Source organism: Crocodylus porosus, unplaced genomic scaffold, assembly GCF_001723895.1.
Source record: "Crocodylus porosus isolate Cpor-Errol unplaced genomic scaffold, CroPor_comp1, whole genome shotgun sequence".
Lineage (NCBI taxonomy): Eukaryota > Metazoa > Chordata > Crocodylia > Crocodylidae > Crocodylus > Crocodylus porosus.
Window position 1 is genome coordinate 29,622,111 of NW_017728949.1, and position 14,830 is coordinate 29,636,940.

Sequence of the window (14,830 nt, forward strand, 5' to 3'; positions counted from 1 at the left end):
ATAGCGCCTCATGACCCAGCTGGGAGCTCTCTGAGCCATGTCATTGGTGCCCACATGAATAAGCAGCATAGGATGGTGGTCTATGGGCTGGAGGAGCTTTGGGATCTTCTCTGCAATGTCCCAGATGTGGGCCTCCGGGAAGCAGCAGACTTCCTGGACTAAGGGGTCGGGGCAGCAGATTGCCTCCTCGGTCCCCCTCAGGATGGAGTCTCCCAGAACAAACAGTTGTGTGCTGCCACAACAAGGATCAGGACCTGCCTTGCTGAAGATGAAGCTGTGGGTGTTTTTGGCACTCTGCCTAAAAATGTTGCTGCCCCCTGTGGTAGACTATACAGATCTGCTCCAGTAATGTAATGGTAGAAGCAATAAGGCTGGACATCTAGACAAAATAAAAAAGAAAAAGCTAGATATACTGACTGGATACCACTCCTTTCAGTGGCTATTTTGATTTCAGTAGTTAATTTTTTCATATAATGGCATATACCCATGTAACTTAATTTAAAAGTATTTGATAGTCATGGACTAGGTGGTAGAACGTCTCATTTTCTTGTGGTGCATGTCCCATTCTTGGCATTAAGTTGAAGAATATTATTTTCTGACTTAAGTGATGTTGCATAACTGATGTCGTAGAATGGCCAAAACATGGCTGTGTGATTATTCTTCATTTATCTTTTTTAAATGTCAAAGTGCTGGTGAAAGGAAACTGGGCATGCTGCTTTTCCCCAACAGCCAAAGATCTTAGTCACATGTGATGGAATGGAGCATGCTGTTTCAATATACTAATCAAGTTGAAGTTGGGAGATTCAGGTTGTAGGAGGATAGGAAAGATCAAAGTGAGCTGGTCAGATAAGGGGTAGATGGGGAAGGGAAGGAACGGATGAGAATAGTTATAAACAGTTGACTTTTAAATACTTGGATTGGTTGGAGTGGGGAAAGGCTGGATTAGGCTCTTGTCTGGTGGACTGACTACAGGATTATATAAGTGTCTTTGGACAGGGGAAGGCCTGGAGGTCATTTTTTGATTGAGCTGTGGCAGAGCAGGTATGGGAAAGATGAGCTAGCTCAAGCAGAAAGGATAAGAAGCTTCTCATGGTAAAGAGGTACGTTGAGGCTAGGTTCATCAGCCCCTAACAACTTGTTTTCTAACCCAGGCACCAAATTTGTTTTAATCTACAGCTATTTTATCTGAAGTGGGCTCTTGTCTTTCTTCTAACTCTGAGTTTTGTTTATTGTTGTTGTTTGGGTTTTTTTTCCTTTTAAATCTTATCTACAGCCCCCATGTAATAGTTCAGCAAGGAGGTGGTACTCCGCCTCCAGTTGTACCTTATGCTACCCATCTTGAATTTGTAAGTTCATCCAAAATCTTACAGACTGTGCGGTTGCAAGGGACCCACCTTTTGCTGCTGAACCAGTCATGGTTTTGAATCCATTGTACCTTCCTTATCAGCCAGTCTCAGCAGATACAGTGCCTTTGTCACCCTTTTAGAGAGATTGTCCTTTCTGCCTTCTATGCCTTGTGCCCAGGCAGCACAATCCTCCCACCGCAAGACTCATGTTCCTTTCCCAGTCACACTTTTCTTTGCTCCAGTTTCTACCGTCACAGCAAGGGAAGAGGCAGTTAAAGGTTTTCTTCTTTGTTCACAAGTTTCTACAATTGCATTTGCCCTAAATATCCTGTGGAATCTGAGGCTCACCCTAAATGGCTTCAGAAAGGGGTGGAATGGAGATTTGTTTTATAATGCTGATATCACCCACAAAAGAGAGAGGAGTGTTGCGAGCCCTGCTGGGGAGGCCAAGGAAGGAAGCAGGAGCAGGGGACGGCCGTGTGTCACCACTGAGCCCGTGAAATGGGGAGAATTTAGCCTTCCTCCCCACTTTTCCTTCCCTGTCCGCTCTCCCAGCTCAAGGCATGCAGTGTGCTGGCAGAGGAGAGAGGGGGAGTGGCCTCCCACCCCCATGCACTTGCAGTGGCCAGGACTGAGCTGGGGCCAGAGGAGCCAGGTGGTGTTGGGGTATCTTGTGCCAGTCTGGAGCTTGCCCCAGGATGCCTGCATGGCAGTGGCAGCCCCCAGCCCTGCAAGCTAGGTGTAGGCTGGAGTGGTGCTGAGTGGTGCAGTGCAGAGGCGGCAGCAGCAGCAGCAGTGGGGGTCCTGGGGAGGGTGCTGCATCTGGGGCCGGGGCTGTGGGCCAGTTCCATGGAGACTGTGTGGCTGAGCAGGGAGCTGCATCCTGGGCTGAGGCCAGTCTCCACAGAGACTAGTCCCCAACCTCAGCACTGGATACAGCACCCTCACTAGGGCTTGGGCTGCTGCTGCTGCCTCTGCACTGCTCTGCTCCTCACCATGCCAAGCCAGCAGGTCTGGGTGCTGCTGTCGCTGTGCATGTAGCCTGGGGCAAGCTATGGTCTGGAATGGGATGGGGGTGCCCCAGTGCCACCCAGCAGGGCCAAGGGACCCACTGTAGGCCTGGCAGAATCTCTGCACTAGCTGGATACAGCCCATGTGCTGTATTTTGCCTGTCTCTCTGCCCTAACCAAAGACGCTGTGAATGCTTTTTCATGATAATCTCTCCAGCTCATCTCACCTCCTTAAATTCCCTTCCTTGAGCAGCAGAAAACAGCTCTCCCCATGCAGCAGGGGGGAGTGCCTTGCATTCTTTGCCGACTTTGTTCAGGGGTTTGGTTAACCTCAGTACAAATCTGCTCTGGGCCACAGTTTGAACTTGTTGAGCAGATGTCACGAAGTTACAGGGGCTGCCTGCCAATTGCCAAGGAAATTCTGAGGTTGGAGATTCTAAAAGCTTTCCTGAGGGCATAATAAAATCAGTCTAGGGAGGAAGTGAAGTCTTGCTGAGTGGGCTGAAAGGCTGCATATGTAAATAACCTAAATGTGTGTAGCAGGTTTGCATTTTGGAGCTTGGGTTGAGTCCCAGGCTTGAAATCTTCCTGTTTTGATTGGTGGAGCCCATCCACCAATCAGGAGGCAGCAAGAGGAGTTAAGTCATGCCCCTTTCCTGAGGGGAGCGGGAGAGGAGTATCCCTGACCCCTGGACCTGATTGAAGACTGCAACCCTCAGGTCTGGAAGACTTCAGGGGTGGAGCCCTGGAGAGTATAAGAGGAGGTGAATGCTCAGCACAAGGGAACACATCTGAGACAGAGAAGAGCGAAAAGTGGGGCTTAGAAGAGCTGAGAAGAGCTGCTCAGCAGGGCCCAGAAGTGCCCCTGAAGACTTCTATCAGCAGGGAATGGAGGATGGCTCCAGCAGCTAGGCGCTCAGTGTGCAGCATGGCATCCAGACCCTGGGAGCTGTGTAAGGTGGCTTGGGTCTGCAACCTCTGGTGTGTGGCCAGAGACATGATGCACAGGCTGGTGCACAGAGCAGGACCTTTGGAGCGCTTAGGCAGCTCAGGGCCTCAACCCCTGGAATGAGGCTGGGAGCTCAGTGCAGGAGGTGCTGCACGGAGGGTCTGGGAGCAGACCGAGCCTGGTGCTGCACAAGGCAGCCCAGGCCTCCGACCCATAGCAAAAGGTTGAGTCCAGGGAGCCAGGTGGTGCTTGGGCAACGGAGCCAGCAGACAGGGCTGAGCTAGAAGCCCAGAAGCACTGCATGGCGGAGCCCTGTTCCAGGGGACAGCAAACACTCTCATGTTTGTAAATTAGTAGATGGGTAAAGTCCTAGGGCTCTGCTGGGACCCCTGGTTGCTATTATTTCACCTGTTGTTTATTTGTGGCTTATGTATTGTTTACCCATACTTATCTATACTTTGTTGGTTATCTATATTTATTTTGGGGTTTATCTGTTTCAGATCAGATACTTACCTGTATCTGGAGCACTGGTATAAGGTTTTATGTCATATACCCAGAGGATATTGTTTATGTTACTTGTTTAGATATCATATATGTTTATATCCATGTTCCTTTCCCTTGTGATAAGTTAATGTAAGTAAATTTGTATACAGTTAAGTCCCCTGACTGTCCTGGCTTGGTTCTATAGGGATGGAGGGAAACGGAGTGGTCTGCAGTTCCCCCACAGCATACCTGCCAGTTAATAATCCCCTTCATTTGGAGAAGGGGAATATATACCTGAGTTACCTGGGCTACACGTGCAATTGTCTGATTCAGAGACCAACCTGAGGATCAAGCTGTAAGATTGTTGAGCTATTGGGGGAAGGGTGGTGGGGTACAGCAGCTCAGCTTCTGCAGAGTTCTGGGAAGGGGATGCAAATAGAGTGTGGTTTGGGATTAGTAGGTAATTTAAAGTGTCTGAATTTTTCATTCTTGTTCTGGTGTATGTTTGAGCTGGGACATAGCACAGTTCAGGTAAGTATAGTTAGGGTTCTGCCTGCTACCAAAATGATTCTCTTGACATGCTTTTACTTTACATGTAGACAAGTTTTTAAACATTTACCATAAATGTTAATTTTATGGTAACAAATCCATTACTTTCTGTTATCACCAGAACCCTGAAATTACATTAATTCAATGGTTACTGCTGCTGGCCAATATTGCTCCTCCTCCAGACATTCGCAGTTATGAAGCTACATACAGAGAAGTTGTTTGCATGAATGACAACCCAGACCTCCCCATCCATAGAGATTTAAAGAACCTCCCAGCTCACCGCTTGGTCTTCTGGAAACCTTTGTGGACACATGTACGAGCCCTTGTAGGATACAACAGTGCAGCAGCTTGGAGGGAAGCATGGACTGAAACCACTATTTGGAACAAAAACATATAATTTTCTGACCCAACAATAAAGCCTTCTGGTTTTACCCTTTGGCGATAAACATGGAAGACTTTAAATTGGATCTGAACCAGGCGTGGCCACTGCTGTCATTTGATGCACAAGTAGTATGTTGTATTAAGTCTGCAAAATGTGACTGGCAATCCTGATCAAACTATGGACCACATAACAACACTCTGCCTTCTATACGATTTTGATGGTGACATTGCAGAGATACATTCCCTCCTCTTAAGACCATTAGACTGGTTAACTAACCTTAAACTGGACTTACAATTGTTGCTGCAAGTCAGCCGTGTGAAAGAAGAAGAATTTCTTTCCTTTTATGTAGAAAGAGCCACACAGTTGCACAGTGATCATCCCACATCTTCTAGTCCCTGATGTCTTTCTCATGACTACTGCCTCCTGTGACTTCTGCCTCATCTATTAGTTCAGAGGTTGAGTAGCCAGGAGCAAAAAATCAGAGAGGTGGTACATACTTGGGAGCATCAGAATAAGGGAGATTTTGGCTAGAAAGGAGCATGCTGGGACAGCCTGGAACTGAATCTAGGAATCCTTTTGCTCAAGTTTATCTTCTGTAACAATTAGACCTCGTTTGATTCTGGAGTTTGGGACAAGGAGCCTTGCTTGATTCCCAGTTCTCTAATCTAAACATTACATCATGTCTGTCTGTTAGTGAATGTTGTTTATATGAGGTGGGAGGCAAAATACGTTGTTTAAGACAAGGTGTCATGACCTGAGAAAACAGATTTGAGGGGAAAGAATACCTTGGTTCTTCCAGGAGTTAGGTGGTACCAGGGTAGGGATGCTGGCTTGCCTGCAGGCCATCAGTAATGTCTGGGTCAGAGTCCCTCCCTCTTTTTCTCTGGTCCATGGACAAAGCCCTGGGTTTTTTGCTGACAAGCATTGGATTGTGATTGACAAGCATTGGATTGTGATTTTGTCTCTTGGTTTAAAATTGGTGTCAGGGCAATGTTTGTGGGCAGTTCTGAAGCTGCCCTGCTCTAAGTGACAAGTTCAGGAAATGAGGGAGAATGGGAATACAAAGTCTGGTGAATACCAGAAGGTCCAAGAAGTCAGCATAGTCAAGTACTGCAGCTGGTATTTGTTGTTAGGAAGCAAATACTTGAAAACTGAAAAGTCTCTTGACTAAGTGCATTGCAATGAGTGAAGGCTCAGAAACAGCCAGGCTAGCTCTATGGATGATCTGGCTTCCCAGGCTTTTGGATGTCTCTTCTTTCTGTCCCCTTTCAACAAGCACCCAAGTTTTCCTTACCCAGGGATCTACTATACCCCACTCCCAGGCCCCCAGTCAATTATGAAGTTCTAATTTCCACTTAGTTGCCTTGAGCTTCTATGCTTCTATCTATCTGATGCCCAATAATAACAATACACTGACTTCTGTACCATTTGCTAAAATTACCTGCATCTCTACTGAGAGTAAGCATCCTGAGTTATTTACTGTTGTACTCTCTTGCCCCAGATGTCCTCTGGTTATTTTGGTTCCATAACTATCTGTTCACACAGACTGTTTAAATTCCAAGGCTGGTCTGGCAGGAGAACCTTAGATAGTACCCATTTAATTACAGACTATAGATTCCATGGAAAGGAGGAATGGGGTTGGAATAGACTATGCTTCTTTATAGGAGGCCTGATAGAAAGATGTTAGAGTAAGAGACACTGTGGCCTTGGAGAGGTACCAAATGACAGAAGCAGAGTTGTAGAGGAGAAAGAATGGCAGCAACAAAACAAAAGGTTTTCATCCTGACAGATGATTTAAGAGCACTATGAAGAAGCTTTTATAAAAGACAGAGGGGTGCATGAGGTGAGAGGGAGAATGACTTCATAACTAATGACTGTGTTTATGGTCTCCTGTCCCTATACAAATTGTGGTGATAGATTGGGCTGTCCTAAGGGAATTGTAACATGCAATTCGTGCTACATTTTGGTCCGGTGTTGGAGAGAGCTCCTAAACCAATTATAGGAATGATGGTTTAGACCAGTGGTGCCCAACCCCTTTGCCCCCTGGGCCAGATGAGTGGAGCCAGGTGAGCTGGATTTGGTCCACAAGCCTGATCCAGTGTGTGTGATGCTGACCCAGCCAGGAGTGATCCAGCTATGTGGGGCCTAGGTGTAATCCAACTGCTCTTGGCCGCTGAGGATCATGCCCAGGCCTGATTCAGTTGCATATACCTTGGAAATTTGGCAGCAGAGTGGCGGCAGTGTTAATTGCCACCATTCCTCCTGCCAACACATTTCTGGAACCATGGAGAGCCCCACAGGCTGATTTGACATGGCTTTGCAGGCTGTTTCTGCCCTGCAGACTGGGGTTTGAGCTTCCCTCGTTTAGACTAAGGGTATGTCTGTGCTGCTTCTCCAACACACTTGAGAGTGCTGCTTTTGAACATGCCCCTGCTCATACCAACTCCATGTGTGCCCAACCAAAAAATGAGGTGACAGCCATTTTTTGGGGCTTCCACGCTGTAACCCCCATTTTCCTCTCTCCTCCTTCCCACCCATTATGTATTATCTCTTGTTCCCTTTTTTCCTCTTTTTTTCCCCTTTCTCATCAACTGTTGCACTAGTCACACATTTCAGATAATTTTATATCAAGCTATGCATAAAAGATATCAGCAAAAACACAAATGAAAGGGTTGACCTTGCAAACCCTTTCTCATGTTATTGTATTTAATAAAAAAACATGTACATAGACCTACATATCAGGGTCTGGCTCCCAGTGGAGGAATCAAATGGTAGCTTTTCCCACAAGGTTTTATTTTTAAAACTGCCTAGGAATGATATTTTTGTCCTCAAAGCTGTAATAGCAGTTGAACAGTCAGGCTACACAATCAGACTTTTTCTTTTAACCCAAGTTAAATAAAGTCAAAATCTGCCATTTTGAGTGGAAAGCTTTTCTGGCTGTGGTGCTACAAGAGCTGTGAACTTTTAGCAGCTGCTGTGGTGGTTTTGAAATCCTTCCTTCAAAAACACTTAGTCTGTGACTTGCACACAGCTTGCTTTGTCTCTAGGTATTTTTTGTTAATTCAAGGTCTGGTTTTAAAATGTATAAATGCTTCTTGCAATGTTCTTAAATGAAAGTACATAGTCTTCTGAACTGACAAGCCCAATCTGAAGATCACTGCTACTTGTACAAAAAGACCATGTTACCACTAAACCCTGAAAATTCATGTCATGATGGACCACCCTAAGCAGTATTCACCCCAAATGTCATTAAATGTAAATCTAAACGCAATGGAATAATTGCACTGTCAGTGTAACTGTGAAAAGAACAAAGTGTTTTTCTTTTACGCCAGTGTTGCCCAACCTTTTGGCTCTGGGCCAGAGGAGTCAGTCTGAAGGCAAAGTTGGGCCCTGTCAGGATCAGACCAGTGCTACCTCTGCGCAGTCCTGAATGTCCGGATTGGGTCCCAGGCAGTCTCGACTGGCCCTTGTGTGCCCAGATTGGACTGCATAATGGCCCCACACCAAGATTAGACCCTGGTGCCTGTTGGCCTATATTTTCCATGGGCAGGTACAAACACCTTAATGACCAATCACAACGCTTCCATTCGATAACAGGAGGCTTTTATTGATGCACAGTAGTGGTAGATGATAGCTCAAGCAAGCAATTAAGCAAGTCTTGCCATCCACCAGCTGTAGTGTCCTCAGAGTCAATGGGTGTCTGGGCAGGATCATTGCTCTCTTGTTTGGTTTCAGGAACTTCAGAGCAGGAGAGTCCTTGGTTGCTTAAAGGGTCTCCTTTTATACCTGTGTCCTTTTGCTTACGCCATACCAATACTTGGTTCCTGTCATTCCATTGGTTCCTTCCCTCTGTTCATGCTGTCTTTAGACAACTAAGGCTGTTCATGTATTACTGTTCATGAGCACCAGTTTCTCTTTATCTTGTCCCAGCTGGTTTTGCTTAGTTTTGCAGCTGTGCTGACTAGCTGATAATAACGTCTACTATCTCTTCTCTTTTTGTGGTCAGGGTCCCCAGACACTACTGGATGTGCCAAACACAGTCATAATTGCCTCTAGGTAGTTTCTACTTGTAGCTCAACCTTCTAAGCATTTTCAGCTCCTGCTGATTTTTACTGCCATCAGTGCCCTGTGCTGCTACTGCCTGGTCCCATATGCCAGGATCTGGTCACACATACCAGGATCAGGGCCTATGCTGCCCTGCACACCTGATCTAGCATGCAGGGTCATGGTCTCCAGCCCATGTTGCTCCTTACAGGTCTGAAAATTTGGTAGCAAGGGAGAGGTGCCACTGCTCTCCTGCTCCTAAATATTTGGACCAGTGGGAAGTCCCACAGGCTGGAAGACATGGTGCTGAGGGCCGAGAACCCCCATTTTAGGCTTATAACAGAATTTCTTAGATTATAAGAAAATGGAAGAACCTTGTTATCTTGTTTCTTCAGTACCAATAATTAGAATGTTTCCAAACTACACATGTATATCCCAAACATTTAATAAACTGCACTTGAAAATATGAAAACAGTGTTTCTCAACCTTTTTAGATTCAAAGTGCCCCTCATTACACTCAAGGCAGCCCCCAGAAAAATTGAGGTCTTAGCTTTCATTTGTTTTTTGACATCAGAAAAATAATAGGACAATTCTTCTTCTGCACAGAAGTCAAAGGTCACAACAGATTCCACAATATTATTTGACATTATGGATCCCTATTTGAAATTCTGGGTTTATCTTGTGAATCCTGTAGTTGTTTGCACAGCTAACTATGCTAATATTGCATTGCACCCTGAAAAGGATCTTCATGGGTGCCACAATGCCCTGGTTGAGAATCACTGTCCTAGGCTAGATGAATAAATAAAGTCAAAATCTGCCGCAGACATTCATGAAGGTTACAAGGAAGTTAGATTGTGTTAAAAATGGCCACCTGATCTAACTTAGTTTGCCCAGTTTGTTTGCCTTATACTAGTTAGTTTGATCTATGTGTGAACTGTACAGAAGTTCAGGACAGTTAGATAGGCCTAAAAATGGCCAATCTGATTTAAGTTAACCCTACCTCTGAGGTACTTAGATCTGATTGGCCATTTTTAGACCAATTAACTGTCTTGAAATTCCTATACAGTTCTCAGTGCAGCCCCAGGATGGGAAAAGTCCAGCCCCAGCCCTGGGACTGCACTTTTCCTAACCTCTTCCTGGCACTGGGCTATTTTTAGTCCCCCGGCCTTTTCCCCTACCCTTAGATGGACAAATCAGTCCCTCTCCTGCCCACAACCCCCCTCATCCCACATCATGTAAGTCATTCCTGGTACTGGTTTTATTGGCATTCACCAGTGCTGGTAGCTGAGGAAGCAAGTTGGGGTCAGGGGAGGGTTGGGCAAGATTGGGGGGGTGGTTCTCTATGAGGTGTTGTTTGGGGGTGGGAGAGATTGGGGAGCTAAAAATGTGTTCCTGATCCCAGGGGGTGGGAAAGAGGGGGTGGGTGCAGACCTTGTGAGCCCCCCAGATCCTGTCTCACTTTCCTAGACCTTACCAACCCCCCAGTCTCCATGCAGACCTTGCCTGGCCCCCAGTACCCCTGACCTCCCATGGATCCCACCAGCTTGCCTGATTTCCACTCCCCCACCCCCCGAGCTTGCTTGCCCGCAGTCAGGTCTCCCTGCTAACCTCCTATCCCACTTACATTAGATTGGGTTGCCATTTTTAACTCAGTCTAACCTCCCCTTACCTCCCCTAATGTATGCACCCTTAGATTGCTCAGACTTGATTAAGTTTGCCTTGTATTTGAAAGTGTCTCTGACTTTATCCTAACCATGCAATTGATCCAATAAAAGATATCCAAAAAATTGTGTCCTATAATACCATGTAGCATCAGTTGCGTTCTAGGGATGTGGAATTCCTGTTTTTATGCTACCAGATGATGCCTATGTCAATGGCTCAACTGACTACTGACGTACCATAGCAAAAATGTAGTTGTATGATATTTTTCACTTGACCGTCTTGTCCCACAAAATGCAGTAACTTTTGATTCCATAATGTTTGTTTTGTTCACCCACAGATAGCGTGGTAAAGCCAATTAAAGAAAAACAATAGCATTAACATTCATATTCAAATTTTTGTACTTTTTTTGATGTCAAAAAACAGCATTCAGTATTCAAAACATGTCTGTCTTTGCTTCTTTCTTTTGGACATGAAGATGCTAACCTGCAGATTTGCCTTTTTAAAGCAGATGAGACTGTGCAGCAGAACTTTACTTAAACATAGAAGTGACTATAAATGTATAACATAAAGTTCTAGATTAGTAGTGTACTTCAGATTATATCTATATGCATGTTAACTCATCTTCCATAAAAATTACTGTAGAAAAAGCAGACATTACAGCTCTTAAACACTTATTTCAGTATTCTGAATAGCTCACATACTTTACCAATTAGGGACTGGAGAAGTTTGGTAAAGATGTAACTTTTTCATACTTTGAATTTAATGATAATCTGCCCAGTTCATTTATATATTTTTCTACAACAATCTCTCTCTCTCTTGATTTTATAGAGGGGGACAAAATATTTCTGTCATTTCAGTCCTAAACCTTTATTGGCAAGAGCTTTCTAGTTGTTTGGATAAATATCTACCAGGGAATATGACCACAGAACTCCTTCAAGGGACAGGTTTGGAATGAGGCTTGGAGCTGTTAATCTCCAAAATAGCAGATTATAATTCTGTTCCCAGGAGACAGCCATTCATTGGCTTCTGTTTCAATTTGCTTTGCCTCCTGAGCTATTTTGCTTTGCCTCCTGAGCTAGTGTTGTGAAAACACTCTTGCAATTGTTCCCTGTCTTGGCGGTGTGTGCTGGCTGACTAAGTTGCTGAACCAGATATCACCACTCTTAGTTTAGTGAGGGTCCCTGAGGCAGGCAGGGCAGGGCTGTCACATACTGGAAGGGTGTTGTACTTGTTGGGCAGCCTGCTCTGTGGTTGTTCAGGTTGTACCTTCTATGAGGATAAATAGAGCCTTCCATTCCTCAGTACCTGCTGATCAGATTTCTTTCACTAGCACTAAATTATCACCCCTGCAATTAAAAATAAAGCTTTGGAAAAAATGAAAAAGAGTTTATCGTGGTTTAATCCCATCCACCCACAGCTCCTACTCAGGCTGCTGTGTGACTGCCTCCCTTCTCATCACTGGTGTTTGTATTCCTCCATCAGTTATTGCAGCCTGTCCTCCACTATTACTTAGCAGCTGCAGCTGTACCTGGGAGAGACAAAAGGCAGTTAGACCTAAGATTCAATCTGAGAGACTCCAGGTACTGCTCTATGAGTAGCCATGCAAGAAGGTTAATTTGCAAATCCTTATCAGTCACTGACGTAGCTTTGTAAGTCATCCCTTCATCTAGACAGTGGTTCTTTTAAGACTCAAGACACCTCTTTAACAATTTGAAATGTAATGGCATCCCATTTTAAAGACTAATTTATTTCTTATGACCCTTATCTCCTTGCACCCTGTGACACCCTTAAAAGGATCTCACAGAGTGGCAGGGTAGGCAAGGCATCTCTGAGAAGGGATGGTACACAGTGCTCAGAGTGGCGGGAACTTCTGGGCAGGGCAGATTGGGGAGCACGGGGGGTGGATCATTAGTCCCCATGAAGGATTGTGTTGATTAAAAACCTACTGTTTCAATTTAGGGACTTCCATCACTCTGTCGGAATAGTGATAGCCCCTGTCAGCTCATGCCCCCACTCCCCTGCTGCAGGCAGGCTCCACCAAAGGGGAAAAAAAAAGTGGTGAGGGACCCGATGCTGCATGCCAGGTGTCTATTGACTTTATTTAGTGGTGTGACTTTTTTTGAGAGAGTTTTTCTATTGTCCATCTGTTCTATCAGTGAAATGTAGAAACTGCTATATGCAGAGACTAGGGTAGTTTGACTTCCCGTCCCTCAGATGTCTTCAGGTGCACGTCTTGCAGATGTCTGATCATCACAGGAGGCCCTGGGTAGAAGGAGATATAGCAGCAGTGTTAACTGGTAGACTTGGCTGAGGCCGTGGAAGAGCTCTCTGCTGCCATCTATTTGTGAACTGGAGATGTAGATGGAATGAGCAGAACTATTTGTACTACCCACCATCTCAGAGTGAACATCATGGCTATGTTGTTAAAATTCAAGCCATTTCAGGAACAAGTACAGGGAAATATTGTTTTCTTTACTGTGTGACAGAAGAGGAAGAGAGTTGCACTTAATATGTTCTGAGTGGCAGGATCACCAGGACTAATGCCAACATTTTCACTATGGAATGGAGGAAGCTAGACACAAGGTAATTTTGGTATTGTCTTGTGGTATGGACTGTGAGGAGTTTTACATGCTAGTGTGCCTCTTTCCATAGTGCAGTGTTGTTACTGAGTGTTTTTTGCCAAAGTTGCTCTACTTACCACAAACAGAGGTGTTATGATAGCTGCAGTAGGTTGTAGAGTGGTTGAACTGGAGCACTGCCTGAGTTCATTTAGGCTGCAAACAGACATCATATTTGTCCCAAGAAAGAATATTTTATCCTGGGACAAAGTACAGTTGTTCAGATGCCCTAAAAAGTTCATGGGCTAAGAAATGCTAACAACTTGTCCTGGGACATTGCACAGTACATCTGAAAGGTTGTCCTGGGATTGCGTTTGTTGAATCAATGGCAGAAAAATGGCACTGTGGTCAGCCACTCACTAAACCCTGATTGGAAGAGCAATGTGTGCACATGCCAATCCTGGGACTTCTCTGTTGCAGGACAAACAGACATGATTTGGTCTGGGACAAATACAGCATCTGTTTTTAGTCATAGGGATGCTGAGACTTTGCCACTGACAATAATCTGCAAGTGAGATGTGTTAGAGGGGAAAGTGAGAGAAAATGACACAGCGAAGGGACATTTGCTCATCAGATGTTTAGGTGGGGAATCTAGGTGATTAGTTAATTTCAAAGATATGAAGGTAGAGGTTTTCAAATAGCGATTGATTAATTGTTGCTGTTTTTCCTAAATTATTGTTCTGTTCCTTTTCCGCTTTACAAAGGTCTTCCTTACTTTGAACACAGATGCAGTGCTTTCAACAGGGGACGTATCTAGTTTTGTCTAGGTTTCTTTGTGGGGAGTGCATACTTTTATGGGGAAAGCCTAGACATTCTGGCTAGGGACAGACATTCAAAGAGCAGAGACTGAATTGATTCAATCTTTACAGGTTAGTCTAACCTGTGTAGATTGAACCAATTTGCAAGTGAATAGACCTTCCCTTATGACTCCAGAAATGCAAGCACATGCCTGCAGTGGTTTAGGCCAGAAACTGTGGGGTGCTAAAGTAAGCCCTTAACTGGAGGGAAACTAAACTGAGGGAAGGGGCATGGCCAGGCCTCAGCAGACCTGAGTATGATTGGGGAGGGGTTTAAACCCTCACCCTGGCCTGCAGGTCTGCCTGGAGGGGGGTGGGTGGGAAGCAGCCCCTGTCAGGGGTCCCCAGCCTCCCACTCCCGCTCCCTCACTGGCTGGCAGCATGAGCGGGGCAGGGCCAGACCCTGGTAGCCTGAGAGGAAGCAGGGGTTTAATCCCCCGGTTGGGGAGCAATTGAATGGGCACTGACAGGCTCTGTTCTGCACCTGGGGCCATGGCAGCCAAATGCCAGTAGCCTGAGGGGAAGGGTGGCGTTAATCCCCCCCATTGCAGGCAGCAGTGGTGGGGGCACCAGCATGGCACCCTGGGCCAAGTCTCTCTGAGGAGTAGCCAGTCAGCCGTGGGGAGGGGGGGATGTGATCTGGTTGTGAGGTGTGGGGGTACCTGAGCCTAGTTACGGAGCCTGACTCACTGCTGCCTCTTGCTGTGGCAGTGCAACCTGGGTTGGGGCAGCTCCAGGGGTGGGGGTTAGCACTCTTCCTCATGCCTTCACCCCCAGGTTGGGGCTGTGGCTTGCAGATGGGCTGGACCTGCAGCATGGCTCCCCACCCCCTCCCTCTCCTGGCAGTGGTGGGATTTCATAGATTTCATAGACATTAGGGCTGGAAGGGACCTCGGAAGATTATCGAGTTCAGCCCCCTGCCCAAAGGGCAGGAAGTCAGCTGGGGTCATAGGATCCCAGCAAGATAAGCATCCAATTTGCTCTTGAAGG

At 45.8% G+C, this 14,830-nt stretch overlaps 1 long non-coding RNA gene across 1 annotated transcript in view; it reads left to right on the forward strand.

Moving 5' to 3' along the window:
* Nucleotides 1-5,350: 5,350 nt before the first annotated feature.
* LOC109323156 overlaps nucleotides 5,351-14,830 on the forward strand; it is a 17,232-nt gene continuing 7,752 nt past the window's right edge. The window contains exon 1 of the long non-coding RNA XR_002104561.1: nucleotides 5,351-5,890. This is a non-coding gene — a long non-coding RNA (uncharacterized LOC109323156). The remainder of the gene's footprint in view (nucleotides 5,891-14,830) is intronic.